Source organism: Rhinolophus ferrumequinum, chromosome X, assembly GCF_004115265.2.
Source record: "Rhinolophus ferrumequinum isolate MPI-CBG mRhiFer1 chromosome X, mRhiFer1_v1.p, whole genome shotgun sequence".
Taxonomy (NCBI): domain Eukaryota; kingdom Metazoa; phylum Chordata; class Mammalia; order Chiroptera; family Rhinolophidae; genus Rhinolophus; species Rhinolophus ferrumequinum.
The window spans coordinates 46,895,761-46,918,597 of record NC_046284.1 but is presented as its reverse complement, the minus strand read 5'-3'; the positions used below and the strand labels follow the sequence as shown (position 1 = coordinate 46,918,597).

The window sequence follows — 22,837 nt, the reverse complement described above, 5'->3', positions numbered from 1 at the left end:
GAAGTTACAATCTCCATGGCCACCGCAAGTGACTGTGGTATATGGAGGTCCCGATGCCGGGATGATTTTGCGGGGAACCCGTGTGCTCTCACTATGGGGTCTATTATGGGGTCCCCTGTTCTGTTACATGTTGAAACTACGCAAGGAACCCCAAGCACTGCCATAAAGGTTTGGTACCACAAACCGGGAAAGGTGCCAGTGGCAGCGACCCTCCTTTCCCAGGACAATAAGCTAGCGTGTATCCTCCCAGATGGAAGGGATTTACCATTGTTGGTTCCTAAGACTACTGTTTCTTTCCACCCATAGGTGCCTATAGGTTAATACCACACAGGGCCCCTCACGGAAGATGATTGTCACGTAGATTGTGAGGCAAGACCCTGGAGGGGTGGAATGTGGGGACGGAGTCCCAGAGAGCAGTTTCCAGGCTCTCGGCCTCACATGGGGAGGTGCTGGCTCCAGTGGTGGTTGGCTGTTGGCTGTAGCTGGTTGGCCAATTGGCTACCGTTGTAATTGCCATGATTGCGTTGGTTGGTCAGCTGGTTGGCAGGCAGAAAAGGGGACGGCGGGTTGCGGATAGTGTGGCTTCTACTTCGTATGTCTCGCCCGGCTGCCAATGGTATGACTCCCCTATCTATGGCTCCGTGGGTGTTCCTTTTAGGCTTCACCATGTGTTCTTAAGAGGGGAGCGGGAACTGAGACGCTGCATGACACCCTGCATGACACCTAGACACCCAAAAGAACACATATGGGGCTCGTGTGTGTGTGTGTGTGTGTGTGTGTGTGTGTGTGTGTGTGTGTTTGAGGGTAGGATGCGGAGCTGCGAAGAGGGATGGGGCTGGAGAGACCAGATCATGAAGGATCTGATAAGTAGAGTGACCAGAGGCCTATTGCCCCAGCGTACTTATTAATAACACCACCTTTCACTCTCAAAAGTGTCCTTGTTTGGTCACCCTCTTATATGGTAACCCTACTTGTAAGACATACTAAGGAATTTGAACTTTGTTTTCCCCTTCCACCTTCCCCCCTCCCCACTCCAGTTCAAGCCGTTGTTTCGCAGTCTAGTTGTGTAGGACACAGCTCCCTGGCCCATGCTGGGATTATGAGCCTTGCACTCCCCCCCCCCCCCCGGCTGAGGAAGTCAGTCGTAGGTCCTCAGTCGGCCACTTGCAGCAGCTCATGGCAGCTCACGGCTGCTCTCTCCCGCTGCAGGCTGCTCACGCTGGCTCCTGGTAGCACCAGCAACTTCGGCATTAGGAGCACAGCGCTCCAACCACCTGAGTTACTGGGCCCGCCCAGGAGTTTGAACCTGGAAGCAAAGAGGAGCCAGTGAGAGTTTTTAAGGATGGTACTGAAAGGGTCAGATTCACACAGTTAAAATAGACTGGCAGTGATGTGAAGAATGGATTGAGTCGGGGCAAGACTGAAGGAAGGGAGACCAGTTAGTAGGAAGTCAGGCAGTCGTCCAAGGGAGAGATGAAGGCGGCCATGGTGGCAGAAGTGCTGGTAAAGAGAAGATCAATTTGCAGTAGAGCTTGGAGGGGCCCGCCCAGTGGCTCAGGTGGTTGGAGCGCCATGCTCCTAACGCCGAGGTCGCTGGTTCGATTCCCACATGGGCCGGTGAGCTACACCCTCTACAGCTAAGATTGTGAACAACAGCTCTCCCTGGAGCTGGGCTGCCTGACAGACAGATTGAGGTCATCAATACATTTTTGCAGACATGCCTTCTCCAGATGGTCATGGAGTGGTAGGGCTCTACAGACCGGCCTTCAGAATCCTGGGTGTTTGACTCAAAAGGACAAGGAAAAATGGGGGACATTATGGAACAGGAGCAAAGCTAGGGAACAAGGAGGAAAGGTAAAAAGGGTTTTAAATGCACAAAATGAAAATCTGGGTTATATGTTACCTAAAAGAGAAAGATAAATAGAACCCAACAAAGAAGGCTCTAAAAGAAAGAGTTGTGGGTCTTTGTGAAATTATGGACAGTTTATAATAGCATTACAGATAATTTGGGAAATGTGTGTAAAAAGCCTTAACTTATAATCTGCTGCCCCATCACAATGATTATTTTGGTGTATTTGGAAGGTATGCGTGAGTGAAGCAAGAGCAGCAGCAGCAGGTTAACTAAAGAAAATCTGCAGTAACAGTTTAACAGGGTCCAAGGTTAGACTTGGAAGGCTACATCAGCAATCCAGATAGGGAATGCCAATCAAGGCCTCATTGAAAAGGGGGGCAAGGGCTTCAGAGAACACAACAGAGAGTCCCTATGCCTCTGTTTAAATTAAAGTGTTTACTTTGAGATAAGTACAGATTTACATACAGTTGTGAAAAATAATACAGAGAGATCTAATATACCCTTTACCCAGCTTCTCCCAATGGTAACATCTTGCAGATACAGATAAGAGACAAGCAGTACCATCACCACAAAGAGTCCTTGGTTGCCCTTGTACAGCTACAGCCACTTCCCTCTTACTCCTGCCCCCTCCTTAACCCCTGGCAACTACTAATCTGTTCTTCATTTCCATAATTTTGTCATTTCAAGGATCATAGAGCATGTAACCTTTTGGGATTGGCTTTTTTTCAAAACACAGCTTAATTTTCGGGTGATTCATCCAAGTTCATGTATCAATAGCTTGTTCCTTTTTAGTGCAAGTAGAATTCCATGGTCTATATGTACCAGTTTGTTTAATCATTCACCTATTGAAGGACATATGTGTTTCCAGTTTGGGGCTATTATGAATAAAACTGCAATGAACATTGATGTGCAGGTTTTTGTGTGAAGTTTTTATTACTCTGAAATAAATACCCAGAAATTCAGTTGCTGAGTTGTATGGTAGTTGCATTGTCTTTTTTAAAGAAACTGCCAAACTGGTTCCACCGTGGCCATACTATTTCACATTTCCACCAGCAATGAATGAATGGTCCAGTTTCTCCACATCCTCACCAGCCTTTGGTGGCATCACTGTTTTGTTTTTTGGTTTTTGTTGTGTCACTCTGATAAATGTGTAGCAATCTCTCTTTGTGGTTTATTTGCATTTCCCTAATGGCTGATGATTTTTTTCATGTGCTTATTTGCCATCCTTTATGTCCCTTTTGCTGAAGTGTCTGGTCAAATCATTTTGGATCTTACTTAAGCCGTGTGTTTCAGCTGGCTCCTTCGGACATCATTCCAGCATGGGAAGGAGAGGTGGGGCACCACCTCATGACCGCCAGCTGGGGGTCAAAGTACAGGTCCCCACTCAGCCCCCATTGACAACCAAGTAAGGAACCTCCCTGCTACTGCTAGGAGGGCACGGGAGTCCCAGCCTCCACTGGGCCTCTACTGATACCTCCTGGCTGGGAGGGGTAGGCGGTGCTCCTTGCTGCTCCCCAGAGGGCTTCCCCAGACATCACAGGATGGGGAGGGTGTGGCCCCGTTACTGCTGGGTGACCATGAAAGTCTTAACTCCCCACTAGAACTCCTGACACCAACCATCCAGGAAGGGGAGGGTCACCTCATTACTGCCTAGTGGAGGGAGAAGTCCAAGTTCCCCATGTGTTCTCCACTGATACCCCTGAAGGGGGGTCCTCATTACCACTCAGCAGGGAAAAAAGTCCCAGCTCCCTACTAGGCCTGCTCTGACACTCCGTGGCAGGGGGTATAGGCGGGAGCTTGGGGAGGTCTCTTTACAGCCTGTAGTTGAAGTCTCTGCACCCTACCCAGGCCTATGCTGGTGGGGGTTGGGCCATAGTTTTTTCTGTGGTGCTTAGCGACACTAGGGAGATAAATAGCTACAATTTTCTGTCTTCCTAGGCTGCCCCGTTCCTAGAGAGAGAGGACTTTTGTTTGGGCTTTTTTGGTCTGCACCCACTGGTGTTTCCGGGTTGTGGGCTTCTTCAGCCAAGTCTGGAATATATGAGACAAGAAGAAAACCCAGGGAACTCACCACCATGTTGTTCCTTGAGTCTGAAACCCCTAGTCGATCTCCCTTCTCTCCACCTTTCAGAGTCTTCTATGGTCGTTTTATTTATACTGTCCATAGTTTTTGGTGGTACTTAGCAGAAGGAACGGGCAAAAAAGGTACATCTACTCCACCTTCCCAGAACTCAATATGTCTTTGAAAAACAAAATTTTTCATTGATATAAAACACATAAGAAAGTGCACATTTAGTAATTTTATAGCTCAGTGGATTTTCACAAACATACCTAGCAACCAGATGCCAATACAACATTACTAGCACCCCAGAAGTCCCTTCTTGCCCCCTTTCAGCTACAACTCTCCACACTAGAGTAGCTCTTGCCTCTGTGGCTCTTCCCTGGCTGGTGTAGCAGAAGGGCATTGACAGCTTGAGACCCACTCTAACTGGCTTAATGCTCTCTCCAGTGTATGTGTGTGTGTGCACGTACACTCATGTCCCCTTGAGCATAGGCCTGTGGCTTTTGGCAAACAACTTCTATCAATTTGACTTCCTCACCTAGGCACCTTAGGTTTGAAAGTTCTTCACAGACCCGGGTTCAAAAGTGAGCTCCATTATTTATCAAAAGTGCACTGTAGTCACTAAGAGCATGGGCTTTGGAGTCGAACTTGAGTTCAAATCTCAGCTCTACCACTTTTCACTAGGTGGTCTAAGAAAGGGTGATAACAGTGCCGAGCTTGTGGCGTTGTTGTGAGGATTAAATGAAACAACTCATGTGAGCTGTTTAAAATGGTGCTGGGCGCATAAATCAACCCTCCATCAATGGTAGGTATTACCATTATTAGTATTAGCACTGTTGTGAATATTAAATTATGTAAATTATGTAAAGTACCTGGTAAAGTTCCGGCCACCCAGTGTTCCTTGTCTTCCTTCCATCCTGCCAGGGAACAAATTGGTACCATTGTACCAATTGTAACTTTGTTCTTGTGGGTTGGAGGGAGGGAGAGAAAGGTTTCAGTGGGGAGAGTAGCTGTGCTGTGGTGTCCTTCTCAGGTCCCACTGCCTCCCTTCATGCCCCTACTCAGGACTCTTATCAGCGAAGGCCTGCATGGAGCACAAAGCAGTGCTGATGGGACGCCAGCCCCCCTCCAGAGCTTGAGGTCTACCTGGCCCCTAGCACTAATACTATTTTACTTCCCTCTTTATATGGTGGAGTAAAGGTCTTGCAGGGCCCCAGGCTAGCACAACTCCATGCCCCAGCTTGGCCCCTGTGAGTGTTTTCCTTTCTCTGGCAAATGGTACCAGCTGCCATGCCCAGGTCTGCCTCAGTGAAGCCCCAAGGTGGCTCCCAGTACCCCTATTTGGGGGTTAAGGGGAGACTTTGTCACTAAATGTCCAAAATGCAGTTTGACATAACCTTCATTTTCAAACTATGTCATTACACATTTCTGTGAGGAAAGAAGGAATGAGTATCTTGAAGTTAAACAGAGTTAAGGCATTACATCTCCCCAACATTTGGGGATTGGCTGGCTACTCTCACAATGGAATGGAATTTATGAACTCCTGATCCACCTTGTTCAATTGCTGAGAAATTTGCTACAGCCTCTAGATTTATGGCGTTGCTCTTCTCTCTGCAGACAGCAGAGGGCCTCCTTAGCACAAACTCAAAGTCACTGGTAAATATAATACATGGGAAAGGAAGTTTGTCAAGGTTCTAGAAGCACAGTAAAAGTTTGATTAATAGAAATGTGCAAGAAAATTGTTCAGCTTAATTCCCTCAGGAAAAAAAAAACAACAACAACAACAACGACAACAACAACACGATTTTCTGAGTTAATAGGGTGAAGCAGAACCTTCTTATTGTTCCACTCCTGTGGTTGAAAATTCATCCAAAATTCCCAAGTCATCTTTACTGCCTCAACTAGCTACATGGATTTGAGTAGGGTTGCCAGATTTAGAAAATAAAAATACAGGCTGCCAAATAACAACACTGAAAATTATATATTTTAAAAATAAGACAGATGGAGAGAGGAAAGCTAGGGTCCTCAGGACCTGAGGAACAACAGTGGTGAGTTCCCTGGATTTTCTTTTTGCCTCATATATCCTGGACTGGATGCTGGAGAGGCAGGTAACCCAGAAATGCCAATGGCCGCAGACAAAAATGCCCTAACAAAGTCCAGCTCTCTTTAGGCAAAAGAGCAGGAAAGAGACAGCCTAACAAGACAGAAAACTTATAGACAATAACCAGTCTATGGCAACAAACACCACAAAGGAAACATGCCAGACCCGCCCCATGCCAGCAAAGACCTAGTGGGAAGCCATGATTTCCACCTTGCCAGGCTATAAGGAGGTTCCCAAATCCCTCACCAGGGTGGTTTCAGAAAGGCCTAGCATGGGGTCAGGGCTTTCATCACCAATAGGTGATAAGGAGGCCTCTCACCCCATAGTGTCAGTGGAAGGACCCCCCTGCCCCTCCCAGTGAGGATCTAGTGGAGAGCCTGAACCTTCACCCTTGCCCAGCCTCTGTCAACCAAGGGTGTCAACCAAAGCTGAGTGGAGACCCTGGACTTCCGTCTCACATGGCTGTTAAGAGACTACGGACCCTTCTACCAGCAGGATGTCTGAGGAGACTGGCTAAAACAGTTTTAAAGAAGATCCAGAGTCTGATAATACCCCCGATGTCCAAGCTGCAATAAAAAAAAAAAATCAGTTGTCTTCCCAAGAGCCAGGAATATCGCAGATTGATTGGAAAAAAAAAAAAAAGATCATTAATAGATGCCAACACCAGGATAACAGAGATGTTAGAATTATCTGACAAAGATTTTAAAGTAGTCACCATCATAAGAATGCTTCAATGAGCAAATACAAACACACTTGAAACAAATGAAAAATCAAAAGTCTCAGCAAAGAAATAGAGATCTAAAGAAACAATTGGAAATTTTAGAACTGAAAAATACAAGAACTCAATTGATGAGCTCAACAGCAGAGTGGAGGGGCCAGAGAAGAAAGTGTCAGTGAACTCGAAGATAAAACAATAGACGTGACCAATTCTGAACTTTAGAGAGAACATTAATGGGAAGGTGAAAAGAACAGAACATTGGGGACTTGCACGACTCTAACAAAAATTCTAACATTTAAGACATCGGTTCAGGAAGGAGAGGAGAAAGAAGATGGGGCTAACAAGATACTGGAAGAAATAATGGCTGAAAACTTCCTAAATTTGGCAGAAGACATAAACCAACAGATTCAAGAAGCTGAGTGAACACCAAACAGGATAAACCCCAGTATAATCCACACCAAAATACATCACAGTCACACTTCTAAAAACCTAAGACAAAGAAAAAATCATAAAAGCAGGGAGAGAGAAATGACACCTTACCAAGAATGGAAAAGCAATTTAAATGACAGCAGATTTCTCATCAGAAGCCATGGGGGCCAGGAGGGAGTGCTAAAAGAAAAGAACCATCAGCCCAGAATCCAGTGAAAATATCTTTCAGAAATGAAGAGGGGAGAAATCAAGACATTGTTAGATGAAGGAGAATTAAGGACAATTTGTCATCAGCAGACCTACTCTGAAAGAATGGCTAAAGGAAGTTCTCTGAACAGAAAGGAATTGATAAAAGAAGAAATCAAATCTTGGAACATCAGGAAAGAGGAAAGAATATAGTAAACAAAAATATGGGTAAATACAATAGGCTTTCCTTCTTCTCTTGAGTTTTCTAAATTATATTTGATGGTTGAAGCAAAACTTATAACCCTGTCTAATGTGGTTCTTAATGTTTGTAGAGGTAATATTTAAGACAATCATGTACTTGTCAATTATACTTCAATAAAGCTAGAAAAAAATTGAGAACATAAGGAAAAAACAAGTATAAATGAGGGAGAACAAAGGGAGATACGGTTTCTACACTTCTCTCAAACTGGTCAAATGTCGACACCAGTAAGCTGTGATAAATTATGTATATATTGTATAATGTCTAGAGCAACCACTAGAGAAGTTATGCAAACACCCCAAAGCACTATAGATAATTAAAACAGAATTTTAAAAATGGTACAAGTAACCCACAGGAAGTTAGGAAAAAGAGAACAAGAAAACAAAAAACAGAACAAACAGTAAACAAACAATAAAATAGTGGTCTTGATCGCCAGCATATCTAGCACATAATCACATTTGATGAATATGGTCTAAGTACACCAATTACAAGTCTTAGGCTGGCACAGTGGATTTAGAAAAATGAAGGAAAAAAAAAACACTGGGTGGATGTTCACTAGACTTATTGTGGTGATCATTTTGCAACATATACATACATCGAATGATTATTTTGTACCCCTGAAACTAACATAATGTTATATGGAATTATATCTCAATATTTTTTAAGTTAAAACAAATACTATATGTCTAGCTAAATTTGAATTTCAGGTAAACAATGAAAACATTTTTCGTATAAGTATGTCCCATGCAATTGCTAGCTTAAATGCCCCATAGCTGATTGTTTTCCTCCCAGTTGCTCATTTCTCCTAAAAATCAAGAGCAGGAAGAAAAATAAGCAGTTGTTTAATTCATGTGTCTTCTCCAAGGAAACTGAACTGATTGTCTATGAGGCAGATTTCTCTCACAGGATTATTGTGTGGATTAAATGAGCTAATGAAAATGAAAGCCCTTAGCACCCAGGAACTGCTCAATAAATGTTACTCTTCTTTCCTTAAACATCAAGAACTTTCAGACACAGTCAGCTTGGCTGTGGCTCAGAGATAAAGCTCAGCTCTCCCCCTGAACTCGGAATGGCATTATTATTTTAGTAACAAATGTTTTTATTGAAAAGATAGGACATGATTAACAACATTCCAGCCAGTATAACATGGTATACGAAGAAAATGAAGTCTCTCTCCTATCCCAGGCCACAGTCCTCCACTTCCTCTCCCTAGAGGCAAACGCTGTTACAAATTTATTCTTCCAGAGGAGTTCTATGCATATGAATGCCTATATATAACCGTCATTTTTCCCACCAGTGCGAATACACTAGACGCACTGTTCTGCACCTTCACACGCTATTTTTAGCTTCTTATTGCCTGGCTGCAGCGGGGTACGGGCAGTTGATCCGGAGGGTCCTCATGAAAAACAGCCCTTTGAAACTTGTTGCTACCTCTGTGTGAGGATGTCGTCAAGGATGTTGTTCATTGTGTCCCACAGAATCCTCTCTGAGGGACCCCGGGGAGGAATTCCTGTCTGATCTTAGTACTGAGAACAGTTGCCCTTCTGAGCAATGAGCTTGTTTTTATCTCCTGGACATTGTGAATTGTGTAAAAACAAGGTTTCCCCTTTCCTGTTAGCTGCTAGAAAGCTTAGAGCCAACTTTTGGGCCCGCCCTTCACGGGATCAGAGGCTTTTATGCTATGAATGTCTACCCTCATTTTGGCCCCACTTTCTGCCCACTCTTGGTTTTCTATCTTTAATTTATGCCACTTTGACTTATGTCGTGTGTCCTTGTAAGCTACCTGATTTTCTTTCTTACTGAGAAAAGGTGAAGTTGGAATAATTAAATAACTGCCTGGCTTTACTCACTACCTCCAGTCCCCACCTACCCTTCTCTTAACCCCCATCATATCCTTTCATCGGCTTCCTGGTGCTCCCCTCTGGCCTGCTTGCCGATTGCTCCCCCTCCAACCTTTTAACTCAACTGGCCTTTATTGATTTGGGGCTTTGAGGGGGGACTCTCTTGTTTGTCATTGCCTCCCCACCCCCACCCCTTGCCACAGTCCTCAGCTCCATATACATTGTGGGCAGCCTCTCTGTGCTTGATTTGATCATTCCAGGACTGAAAACCCTGGCTCCTGGCCATGTATTAGGACCATTCTGCATCCACCCAAGGTTCCAGCTTGTACCCCTGGCAGCTGGGCCTGCGTTTGGTAATGTGAGCAGTGTGTGCTACAACAGCAGGGTCCTCACAGGCCCGGGTTACTGCTCTAGACCAAGGTGGGCAAAGCTTCAAGGGAAGGTTCCAGAGACGAGATGAATTTAGAAGGAAGCTACGGCCCAGGGCAGCTAACTTTGTTTCCCAGGTGAAGGGCTTGAAGGGCCAGGAAGGAAGAGTGGTCTCTGGAAAAGATCACAAAGATTATAGAAAAATTAGGAGCCCCGACTTCTGTTCCCACACCTGCCACTGAGTGGTTAGGCAATTTCGGACAAGTCCTGTCCTCTCCCTGGGCCCCAGTTTTCTAATCCATAAAGATAGAAAGATTAGATGATCTCTAAGTGCCCTTTCAGCTCTGACAGTTCATGGTCCTACCACTTTTTATATGGCCTCTACCCCTCCCATGGGAGTTTCCCAACCTGTTAGCCAGTCTACATATCTAAGCGGCGTGGCTGGTTCTGCCCTCCTCTAGAGGATGTGTTCATTCCCTCTTGTCTGCAGCAGGTGTGCCTACACTGGACTTGCTCACAAGACAATTCTACTCCTCGGCCATAGAAGAGAGGTTCCTGCAATTACCAATATTCTAAACTGGCAGAGATGCTCCTAGAGATTGTAGTAGTCTGAATTCCAATTTAACACAGTAAGAAGTTCAAGGGAAGCCCAGCTGGAAGGTCTGATTGGCCCACTGTTTAGCTAGTTGCATTTTCCTTTCAATGCAACGCAATATTGTCTGTTTTGCACTGCAGCATTGCCACTGGTCGATAGTCTGGATCATAATGAGCGCCGTTTCACTGTGGTACTAATTAGCACACTGATCATTCTCATCAGAGCTGAAAGTGCTCAGAAGTTAATAGTTGCCTTTTTCCAGGGACTGGAAATATATATTTTTTAAATTCAGAAACACCTTCAAATATATGGAAAACTACAGAAGCAATAATAGCTGATTCTCATAGTTGATATTTGAGGACAGGAATGTAGCAGTCCTATTCCAAGCACTTTTGTGGATTAACTCACTCTTTACAACAACCCAGTGAAGTTGGTACCATTATAATAAACACCTATGTAGCCACGATCCAGACTTAACAAATGTTCACTTTTTGCCATATTTACCTTAGATCCCTTAAACGAAAGAGAGAGAAAGAGAGAGAGAGAGAGAGAGAGAGAGAGAGAGAGAGAGAGAGAGAGAGAGAGAGAGAGAGAGAGAGAAGAGAAAGGAAAAAAGAAAATAAATAAAACATTGCAGAAACAGTTAACATTCTCCCCATCCCATTCCTCTTCTACCTTCCTCACTGGCAACCATTATTCTGAAGTTGGTGGTTGATGGCAGTCTTTCCTATGTATGTTTTTATGATTTAATCACATAGTGTATATTCATAAATATTCTATAGTATTGATTTTTTATTTTGCATAAATGGTGTCATGGTATACATTTCCTTTTTAAACTTTAGTGGTTAATTTTGTGTCTGCTGTAGTGGATGACCTTGTTCACCCAGTTTCCAGATCATAAAATGTCAATGATTAGAGTCCATCTAGCCTTGCCTTCACCACAGAGCTCCGAATTTCCTCACAGCCTTGGGCTTGAAGAGGTCTTCCCGTTAGTCTTCTATGGACCAGCTTTATGTCCCTTACAACAGAACCAAGCTAACTAGCTCCCATCAAGCTACTAGCCAGGAATTCCCTCAACTTCCAACCTGCCGTCCACCAAATTATCTGTATCTTTATTCACCACCTTAACCTTCTTTCTTCCAATTTCATCAATCCCCAGAGCTTCAATGATTACCTATTGAATGAATGACTCGCAAATCCATATAAACCCCAGACTTTACTTCTGATCTCCAGACCTGTGTAGCTATCTGCCTAACTGGACACTGTCTGGATGTCATAAAGGTACCTCAGATTCAACTTGCTTCAAACTGACCTATTTCCACCTTCCTTTCTAAAACAAAGCACAACTCTTGAAAGAATTGCCTCCAAGCAGTTTCAATGTTTCACGTCCCATTTACTCTTCTTTTTTAATCCATTCATTCTTTAACCCACTACCATCTGGCTTCCATCCCCACCACTTCACCAAAACTGTTCTTGTCAAGGTCCCTAGTCCCTCCAAGGTACCAACTCGAATGGTCAATTCTGTCCTCAACTTCCTAGGCCTCTCAACACCAGTTGTCCCATCAATCACTTCTTCTTGAAACTCTTTCTTCATTTTGTTTATGGGATTTCTCCACGCTTTCCTGGTTTTCCTACCTCACTGGTTGCTCCTTCTCAGTCTGCTGTGCAGGGCCCTTCTCATCTTTGTGATCACTAAACATTGGAGTGCCCAGGGCTTAGTTCTTACAACCTTCTTCTCCTCTACCTGTACTCATTCTGATGGGGACCTGTGGGGACAGAGCCCCAAAAAGCAGTTTCCAGGCTCTCAGCCTCACATAGAAAGGTGCTGGCTCAGGTAGTAAATGGCCATCGACTGTGATCAAATGGCCATCAGCTGTGGCTAGTTGGCCGTCAGCTGTAACCGGTGAGCCATTAGCCATGAATATAACTGCCGTGGCTAGGCTAGTAGCAAGTGGGGGCTAGCAAGGAGATGGTGGCTGAGCCTGCAAGTGGAGCAGTGAGGGTTGAGAATTGTGTGGCTCCTGTTTCCTGTGTCTCCAACGCAGCCGCCAGCAAGAGTATAGTGGTATGACTCCCCTATCTATGGCTCCGTGGGTGTTCCTTTTTGGCCTCACCATGTCCTGCGTTCTTATGTGGGGAGTGGGAGCTGAGACCCTGCAGGCCGCCCTGTGTGACACTTGGCGTAGTCGGCAGGATCCCCCACAGGCCGCCCCGCATGACACCCTGCATGACACATGGCGAAGTCGGCAGGATCCCCTGCACTACACATGGCGCAGCGAGCAGGGTACGGTGCCGGCCAAAGCTCTCCGAAGTGCAGTGAAGCAATTTGTGCATGAGTCTGAGGAAGACCAGGAGGAGCAGCTGCTGGAGAGCTGGACCCCCGTGGAGGGGTGGGAAGACATGGACGGTTCCCCAACCAGCATAGGCCGGAGAAAGCAAAGGTTGTTGCAGCCCTGTGAGCTGGGAAGTGCTTGCTGAGGCAGCCCAGATGCAGGACTTGTAGTCCCAGGAGGACAGGCTTGCTGAGTCCTCCGTGGCAGCTGAAGGTTATGTCAAGGTCATCCCTCACCCCCAGGACAGCCCTGGCGATGACTATGGACTATGGGGAATTGCCTTCCATCCCTAATTTAATGGACAGCTTGACTGTTTGGGAACATACCACCATGTAGTGGAACTGGCAGATGTTTGCTTTTGTGTCTTGACCGGCCACCATTGAGAATATTAAGCACCTTGACTGTGAGTCGCTGTTGTTCCAGCACAGTACCCTGAGGGGCCCAGAGAGAGTGGCAGTGCCCTGAGAGCCCTGGCTGTGTCCAGGAAGTCTGGCTGTGCCCAGAGAGAGTGGCAGTGCCCTGAGAAGCCCTGGCTGAGTCCAGGAAGTCTGGCTGTGCCCAGAGAGAGTGGCAGTGCTCTGAGAGGCCCTCGTGTGCCCGGGGAGACTAGTGGTACCCTAAGAAGTCCACGAAGTCTGGCTGTGCCCAGAAGTACTGGTGGTGCCCTGAGAAACCCTGGCTGTGACCAGAGAGCTTGGCTGTGTCCAGGAAATAGCATTCACCTCCAGGCTCCTTGCACAGGGCCCCTCGCGGAAGACATTTGTCGCGTAGATTGTGAGGCGAGACCCTGTAGGTGTGGAGTGTGGGGACAGAGCCCCAAAAAGCAGTTTCCAGGTTCTCAGCCTCACATAGAAAGGTGCTGGCTCAGGTAGTAAATGGCCATCGACTGTGATCAAATGGCCATCAGCTGTGGCTAGTTGGCCGTCAGCTGTAACCAGTGAGCTATTAGCCACGAATATAACTGCCGTGGCGAGGCTAGCAGAGGATGGGGGCTAGCAAGGAGATGGTGGCTGTGCCTGCAAGTGGAGCAGTGAGGGTTGAGAATTGTGTGGCTCCTGTTTCCTGTGTCTCCAACCCAGCCGCCAGCGAGAGTATAGTGGTATGACTCCCCTACCTATGGCTCCGTGGGTGTTCCTTTTTGGCCTCACCATGTCCTGCGTTCTTATGTGGGGAGCGGGACCAGAGACCCCGCCTGACACCCTGCATGACAGGACCTCATTCAGTCTCACTGCTGGCGAACCCTGAATTTGTAGCCCCACTCAACACCTCCCCTCTGAACTCCAGACTCATATATCCAACCAGTTACAGGGCATTTCCACGTGGGTGTTTCACAGACACTTCCAACCAGTGTAGCTCAAACTGAGCTCCAGTCCTTGCCCAAAGCAGACGTCTTCACCTCAGCACGTGGCCCTACAGAGAAACCTAGAGGTCATCCTTAACGTCTTCTTCCCGCACGCTACCTGCCACCCAATCCTGCCCACTCTGCTCCCTAAACGTAGGTCTATTCCTACCACTTCTCACCACCTCTACAGCTACCACCCGAGCCTGAGCCACCATATTCTCTTTCCTGGACCTCTAATTGGTTTCTCTACCTCCACTCTTGCCCTCCTCTAATCCATTCTGCACACATATAGCAGATATTAAAACTATTAGATATTTGAAAACTACTATTGTGGACAATGGGCGAATAATAAAGGATCTAAAGTAAAGTAGTCAATATATTTGATTTATCATGTATATTTGATTTTTATCTGCCCATTGTTCCCAACACTAGTTTTACAACTTATGTGTCAGTGGTGTTTTGTTTATAACAGTGGAACTTTTTTAAAAAACTTTTTTTTGTAAAAACAAACAAAACTCTGTAACTGAAGTAAAAGTGGAGCTTTTCTAGTTGGAGAGAAGCAGATATGCTATAGCCCCATCCACTCAGCTTCTTTCTTGCCCCTTTCTCCCCTCTCAGCCCCAGAAGCAACTGGGGTAGCTCCACAAAGGCCTTCAGGAAAAACCGTTGGAAAACCTGCAGGATAAAGTCCAAACTCTTACAAAACAAAGAAACCGCCCATAATAAGAAAGTACTTCTCCATGGTCTGTGTCCTGCTCCCCTGCCTGTTGCGTGTCTTGCCACGCTACCACACTTCTTTTGCTTCGGCTACAGCCAACCACTGGCCTGTTCTTTGGCACCCCCAGCAATTTCAGCCCTTCGTGCACAAATGCCCTGTCCCCTGGCGTAATGCATTGTCCTCCCTGCCATGCCTCAGTCCGACAAACTTCCCTTTCAAGGGTCAACAAAAACGTCAGCACTGCCTCTGCAGAGTCTTGCATTACACTTCCAGGAAGATTTAGGGAGGCCTTCTTCAAGCTCTCTCAGCACACTTTGAGCCTTGCATTTTCTTGGCCTGGGTGCCTCGAGGGCAGGAATCTTACTCTGCGTATTTCAGTATGCCACGGACGTGCCTAGTTTGTAACAGGTGCCCAATCAATGACTGGGGAATGACCGAGTAGACGGAAGTGATGATCTTGATCCTATTTACAGAGCCTACGAATGTGTTGCTGTAACCCAGAGGACGAACTGGGTAGGGCGATCTTTACTGATAATGTGAAATACACTGAGCCTGGTTTCTTCTCGGCCGGTCTGGAAGCTGTAAACAATGTGCTCCTTCTGTCACAGATTCCTGAGGGGAAAGAGGAGTTTCTTAAAGCCAGCTGCTGTTGGCAGTTTTCCCAAGCCATATCTGGCCTGAGTTGGGAGCCCCACAGGACCTCCAAATTGTTGCACACACAATGGCTGCCATGTGCTGGGCAACAGGAGCTGAAGAGAACAATCTCTATCATCTCTATATTGTTTACACTAACGTAACAAAAGCATTTCACACAAGTGGAGGGGCACCAGACTGAGAAGACTATCAACAAGGGAAGGGGGTGGTGGATGGTGGAAAGGGAAGTCTGTCAATTCAACACCAACCATCCCTGGAAAATATACTGATGGGGCTCCCACTCTCTCCTGGATTTTTGTTGTTGTTGTTGTCATCAAAGAGGCAGTGAGGGGGAGAAAGGGGACTTCAAAATAACAGCTCCTATTTATTTAGCGTTTACTATGCATCAGGCATTGCACTGATGGCTTTGTGTATATTATATCATTTAATTCCTCATAACCCCTTGAGATAGATATTATTATCATCCCCATTTCACAGATGGAGAAACTGAGGCATGGTGAGGCCAAGTAGCTTGCCCAACTCTACACAAGGAGTGAGTCAGGATCCAAACCCTGGCAATTTGGCCCCAGAATTGGGGCCAAATTGTTCATGAGTGTTCCCAGAACCCACGACCTTAGCCACTGCACCACACGGTCTGCCACTGGTTGTACAAAGACCATGGAAGCTGTGGTCCTGGTCCTTAGGGAGCTGACGAAGAGGACAACTGAAGACTGACATGGTCTTCACAGGGGGGGAGCGAATATGACCAGAAGTACGCAGTGAAGTAGAAAATGAAGCCCAGAGAGGCTCACCAGTCAGAGTCGGTGCCAAGGATCACTGGCAACAGGGTGGCGGTACGGTGGGATGAAGTATGGAAGCTTCCTAGAGTTGCTGACAGGTGCACTGAAACAAAGCAGAGTAAGGGCAGAAAGCTAGGAAGGCCAGGCTGCTAGTGTCGCACACGGAATAGGCAAATAGCCCTAACCTTTACTCCCAGGTACATATCGCCAAGAAGTGAAAGCCGAGACTTGAACAGATACCTGTACACCTATGCTCACAGTAGCACTATTCACAATAGCTAAAAAGTGGAAACCCAAATGTCTGGTTGATGAGTGGATAAACGAAATATGGTGTATACATTCTATTAGTCAGCCTCACTTAAAGAAGAGTGAAATTCTGACTCATGCTGCAACATGGATGAACTTTGATGACGTGAGATTAAGTGAAATAAGCCAGACACAGAAGGACAAATACTGTACGAGTCCACTGATATGAGATGGACTGGTGAGAACAATCAAATTCATAGAGACAGAGGTAGCATAGTGGTTACCAGGGGCTGGGGGGAGGGAGGATTGGGGAGTAATTAATTGTTTAATGGGGACAGAGTTTCAGTTTAGGATGATGAAAAAGTTCTGGAGATGGGTAGTGGTTGACGGTTGTATAATAATGTGAATGTACTTAATCACTGGATGGTACACTTAAAAAATGATTCAAATGGTAAAAACAGGCCCAGAAGCTGCCTGATCCACTGAGCTTACAGCCAACAGGGAATGGTGGTGGGTTTTGAGCCTCAGATGGCCGAAACTGGTCACCCAGAGAGAGGAGAGGCAGTGAGTGTGCATTGCCTGAAGAGGGTGCCAGAGAGCTCCAGGATGGTGAGGTTCTTCAACCACCTCCTTCCCTCACCCCACCCCCCCTAGTCTGCGTGTGAGAGCCTGTACACACACACACACACACACACACACACACACACACACACTCACACACTCAGCTACCCCACTCCAGAGCAGACACGGCCCGCCAGCCCAGCAGAAGCGGCAAGTTTGGAGCGGCCTAACTTCCAGGGAGTCCTGGGGAATCCCTAAAACTGAGCAAAGGTTGTATCTGCCTCTCCCAGCTTCTCCAGGGAGCACATCCTCCCCTCCAAGGCTCGAGCCAGTCTATTCTCCAGTGAAAAGATTGCTAAGAGGTGCCATCTGTCTGATCCTCGGGATTGACTTGTGGGAAAAGGAGGGAGTCCAGTACAGTGGAAGGATCATGGAGTGTAAGAGACTAGAGTTCAAATTCTGATTCTACCACTTGGTTGTGTATGACCTTGGACACAGTATTTAACATCTCTGTGCCTCAGCTTCCTTTTCTGTAAGATGTGATTAATAATGGCACATGGATTTATTTTACACTTGTTGTGAGGACTAGTGAGATATGTCAAGTGCTTTCAACAGGGCCTGCATTTAGTGACTGTGAAATAAGTATTAGCTAGCATTCCCTCACAAAGTGGTTGTGATGATTAAATGGGAAAGGTTGAAAGCACCCAGGGCCATATGGATACTTGAGCTCTGGTGAATAATTAATAATAATAATAATAATAATAATAATAATGTTAATACCAGAGATCCACAACGCTGAGCAGTGAGAGTCATGGCCAGAGGAATGTGGAGACACTGAGTGCTGCTAGAGAAAGGAAAACCATGGTTTGCAGTCTCTCAGGAAGACAGTGACAGCCAGTCCCCAAAGAGCATGCCTTGCATCCTCCCTAGGTCATTGCTTGGTGGATCAGGCAGCCATTCAAGAAGGCATGGGGAGGGAAGTGAAGAATCAGCAGTAGACACTGCTGGCCTGCCCTGTATGGGACGTCTTCAGAGAAGGGGAGGGGGGTGGGTCCACCCAGAGTCTCCAGGGACGAGCTGTACAGTAATAGCCTCTGTTTCAATTCCTCCCCTCTTGGTGTCTAAGCTTGTTTTTGTGGCTGGAGAGGAAAGGCATGGGCGGGGCTCTGTTGTACAGCACCAGGAACCACAAACCCGCCCCAGAGTAAGGGTACAGAATGTACCCAGACTGCAAACCACACCCTTGTGGCTTGGGGAGGCCCCTGGGGCGGGCTGGGGAACTGTCACACTACATTGTTTGAGAGTTCCGTGCCTAGCAACTGGCCTGGGATTCCACTGCACTCAGACAATGGGATGTCCTTAGGGGCCATGACTGAGTTAAAGGCCCTCCTGCCTCCCTCCTGGGGCCAAATTAAGTCTGAAGCTTCCAACCTAAGGTCACCATGAAGGGACACTCCGAGACACAGCCAGGCCTTCCTCCACTCCCAACCAATTTTGGGGAACAGATTTGGCCTCCTTCCTGTCTGCACCATCCCCCAGGAAGCCTCATGAGTGTTCCCAGAGTAGTGAAAGGAGGGAGACAGATGGGACATTTGTGGAGTGTGGAGATGATTTCCCCAAATCTGAGGTAACTTGGAAATGAAAGAAGATTGGGAGGAGCCAAGTTCACAGGAGATGGGGGAAGAACTTTCAGCAGGACAGGTTGGAGGAAGAATGTCCTGCAAAACCAGGATGAAATTCAGTGGGGACAAGTGCAAGGGGTCTGTTAGTGACAAAACTTAACAACATAATTTGGTGCAACACAAATAAACAAGAAACACACCAAGTGAAAGAGGGAGTTCACCGCAAGTTGAATGTGAATCAGTCTCAAAATAGAGCATGGCTCACTTATGTTGGCCACATTTTCCAAACCAAAGATCAGGGCACATATTTGACAAGGATGAGTGTACTTATGGGGAAACAAGCCTGGGAACTTGGAATTGAGATTTTTCTTAGCAAACCTAGGTCCTAGGCTCACTGAGATCATGCTCTGTGACAGCCTCGTCTCCATCAGAGAGCTATGTCCAGAATCTAGAGGAAATGGAAGAGGTTCAGAAGAAGAAAAAAGATGAAAAAATGGGGCCTCTGGGCAAGGACCGATAAAGTAGAGGCCGCATGATGACGTAGAAAGAACTCGGGCACCAATGTCCAGGAGCTAGACAACTTAATGACTGTGCAACATCAAGAAAGTTACTTAACCTCTCTGAGCTCCAGTTTCCTTGTCTTTAAAACTAGGATAATAATATCTGCCATAAAGATTGTAAAGGTTCAAGTGATTCCAAAAACGTAAAGCACCAAACACATTGCAGGTCCTCAATATATGCATAGTTGTCAGTCTGGAGAAGGGAAGGATTAGATGTGAGAAGATCTTATGAGGCAGCTACTAAGTAATTGTTCCTCCACGTCCGTGGAACCTGGAACAAGAAGAAATGGACTATAGCTGAGTAGGAAGGATTTTGGTGGGCGTGGATAAGAACTTGGTGACCATCAGAAGTTGCAAACTGGCAGCTGACAGGCTGAATCCAGCCCTCAGGCTTGTTTTGTTTGGCCCGAACAGTGTTTTCCAAAAATTTGAATTAGTTGCCAATCTTTTAAAAAGTGGAAGATTTCACATAAAGATCCAGATTTCTGGCTTCTTTTGAAAAAGCAGAAAATCTAGCAGCTCTGGACTCACATGTACACATGACCAGGATGTGGGAAAGGAGTGAGGGCTCCTTCTTTTAGGTCTCTCAGCTGTAACGTGCTGAGGAATCACCTGGGAATTCGGTTAACATGCAGATGCTAACATCCGGGACAGGCAAGTCCATGGAGACAGAAAGTATAATAGTGGTTGCCCATGGTTGGAGGGAGTAGGGAATGGGAGTGAGATTGCTGGTGGCTATGTGGTTTCTTTATGGGGTGATGAAAATGGAACCAGGTAGATAGAGGTGGTGGTTGCATAGAATTGTGAATATACTAAAACAAACAAATGACAAACAAACAAACAAAAAACCCACACCGAATTGTGCACTTTTAAAGGGTGTATTTTGTGGTATGTGAATGATACCTTAAGAAAGCTGTTGCTTGAAAAACGCAGGTGCTGATTCAGTGGGGCTGAGTTAGGACAGAGGTTCTGCGTTTCTAACACACTCCCCAGGGTCAAGGCTGCTGGTCCTTGGAGTAGCTACGAGGAGCTCTTACAGGGCTGCTTTTCAAATTCTGCTGCCCATTGGAACCACCTGCAGAGTTTTAAAAACTACTCATGCATGGGACCCACACCCCCGGGGATTCTGATGACATTGGTCTGCGGTGAGACCCCCTGAATCAGGAGTTTTAAAGCTCCCCAGGTGATTCTAATTTGCAGCCAAGTTTGAGAACTACCACCTTACACCCTGGCCACTTTGCCCTTTCCCCTTAACTGCAGGTGCAACCTTCCTGGGGCATTGGACCCCTGCTAAGCTCAGCCCTGAAGCTTGGCTTCCCAGGCCCCCTTCATCCCACCTTAGTGTTGGGATTCTTTTTTTTTTTTTTTAACTTTTATTTGTTTGTGTTTTTCCAGGACCCATCAGCGCCAAGTCACATAGTTGTTTTAATCTAGTTGTGGAGGGTGCAGCTCAGTGGCCCATGTGGGGATGGAACCAGCAATCTTGCTGTTAAGAGCACCACGCTCTAGCCAACTGAGCTAACCGCAACCCCAGTGCTGGAATTTTGAGCCAAATATTTCCTCCCCTTCCTCCCTCCTCAAGTCCCTTGTTTGTGCAGGTTATTTTGTTTTCTTGGGTGGCTTTGGGTAAGGACATTTATCAGGGGCTTCTGGAAAAATCTAAAGAACTCGGATTCTACCAGAACTTGGTGCCCCTGGTAAGTAATCCAGGACTCGCCCCGGAGGCTCCCCTCCTCCCCCCAACTCCGTTTCCCTGCCACGCCCTCGTCTGGTGGCCGCGTGGCGGCCCACATGTCCTCCCGTGTCCCCCAGTGGAAGCGGCATGGGATAACATGTGCTCACGGGGAGGGTGAGCCTGAGGCAAGAGCTGCCGGTCTGCCTAGACTTGGAAGCCGCCTAAACACCAAGGACAGAGGGAGGGGAAGGAAGGGGGTGGGGCGGGGGAGGGGACGTTGAACTGAGGCTGACTGGGTAATTCAGCATGTTGCGTGAGAGCGTCTTAGAGCTGCAGCTCTGAGCAAGGTCCAGACTCCAGCAAGTCATTCCAAGTGAAAAGAGGTTACAACCACAAAAAGACAGAACATTTCGTTCTGAGTGGGAGGAAGACAACTGGGCAAGGCCGATGGAAAGGCCCCCCATCCGGCCTTGCTTCCACAGGACACATACCACTTCCCAGATGTTTTAAGCATTAACGTCTCTGTTTAACCCCGCTGACTGCTTATTATCTCTGTTAGTTGGCTTGAATTGCAGCTATTTGTGTCCTTTTCTCAAGTGTTTGCTTGTCTGTTTTTCTAGAAATTGGAAATGATTTAATGAGACTCTACCTAGAAGGTACAGTAAAAGCTGGGGAAAAGCTTGATTGCTAAGGTGATGCTAATTGATTTAGCACCAGGGACATTTTCACACTTGGTCTTGATAACTCCTCGATAGTGTAGTGACATAAGTGCAATTTGGAGGCCTGGTGTACAGTTTCAAGAGCAAACAAAGGCCTCTGGTGGCGGCGGGTCACTGCCTGGCTCTTCAAGGCAGCGTCTCTTTTCAAGACTAGCTTTGCTCCTTGAATTTTCAGTGTTTAGTATGAATCAGGGCACATGGGTGTCTGCGAGAGAGCAGTGGAGGATGACAACGCCGGGCTGGGCTGAGGGGCCGGCAGGAGGACTATGTGGGAGGTAAGCTTTGGAGCTCGTTGAACTTCTTGTTCCTTCCTTCCACCCAAGAAATCAGAGAGCCTGTGGGGGAGGAGGCGGTTGCCAGCGACAGGCCTGCTTGGGGCAGAAGCAGGGGCCCTCAGCAGCCGCACTGAAAAGTGTTGACAGCACAGACTCAGCATCAACTCCCTCCCGCCTGGCCCAGCCAGCCTGCTCTCCGCCCCGGCCCTCTGTCCTCATCTCTGGCTCCCTCTCCAACAATGGCACAGGAGATAAAAGGCCAAAGATGGAGCTATACAGGGCAAGTGGCTCTGAATTAGGATGAGAGGCCCTGGGAGAACCACCATCTATGGAGCAAGGACGGAGTTACTCAGAGAAGGATCCTTGGGGAGGGCTCTGTGGCCAGGCAATGGTGGCCTGAAGGGGATAGGTCTGAACTGTGACCTTGAGAAAAAGAATGTGATGAGGGGTGAGAGAGAACAGAGAGGCAATGGGCAATGAAGGAGGATAATTATACTAGCTAATGTTTATTCAATGCTTACAAAGTGCCAGAGGAAGGGCTAAATACTTTACATGGGTAATCTCATTTAATTCTCTCAACTACCCTAATTGCCACCATTTTACACATTGGTAGTAGAAATTCAGGCTCAGACAGGTTGAGTAACTAGTCCAAGGTCCACAGTTAGTAAGGGGAGAGTGAGGCCTAGAACTCAGCTCCTTCTGAGTTTAGAGCCACTGCCCTTAACTAGCCTCCCCACTGATGGCATAATGGCCTCAGAGGTTACCGAGGAAGGTGCTGGCAACTACATTGCAGGCCCCGCAGGACTACTGTATCCCACAAATCCTGGGGCCAGACAGCAGGGGTCATGGGAAAATTCTTACCTCACCCTCTCTGCCCACTTCTGTAGCCTGTGAAGAAGAGCCCTTCCTTGCTAGCAGCTTCCACTCCCTGCAGATCCACG

General features: G+C 46.8%; 1 long non-coding RNA gene across 1 annotated transcript; it reads right to left on the bottom strand.

The window, feature by feature from the left end:
* Positions 1-258: 258 nt before the first annotated feature.
* Positions 259-22,837, bottom strand: LOC117026038 (uncharacterized). Its single transcript, XR_004423689.1, has 3 exons — positions 22,758-22,837; positions 4,787-4,831; positions 259-1,306 (listed from the first exon to the last, which is right to left on the bottom strand). It is a non-coding gene; the product is annotated as an uncharacterized LOC117026038 (long non-coding RNA).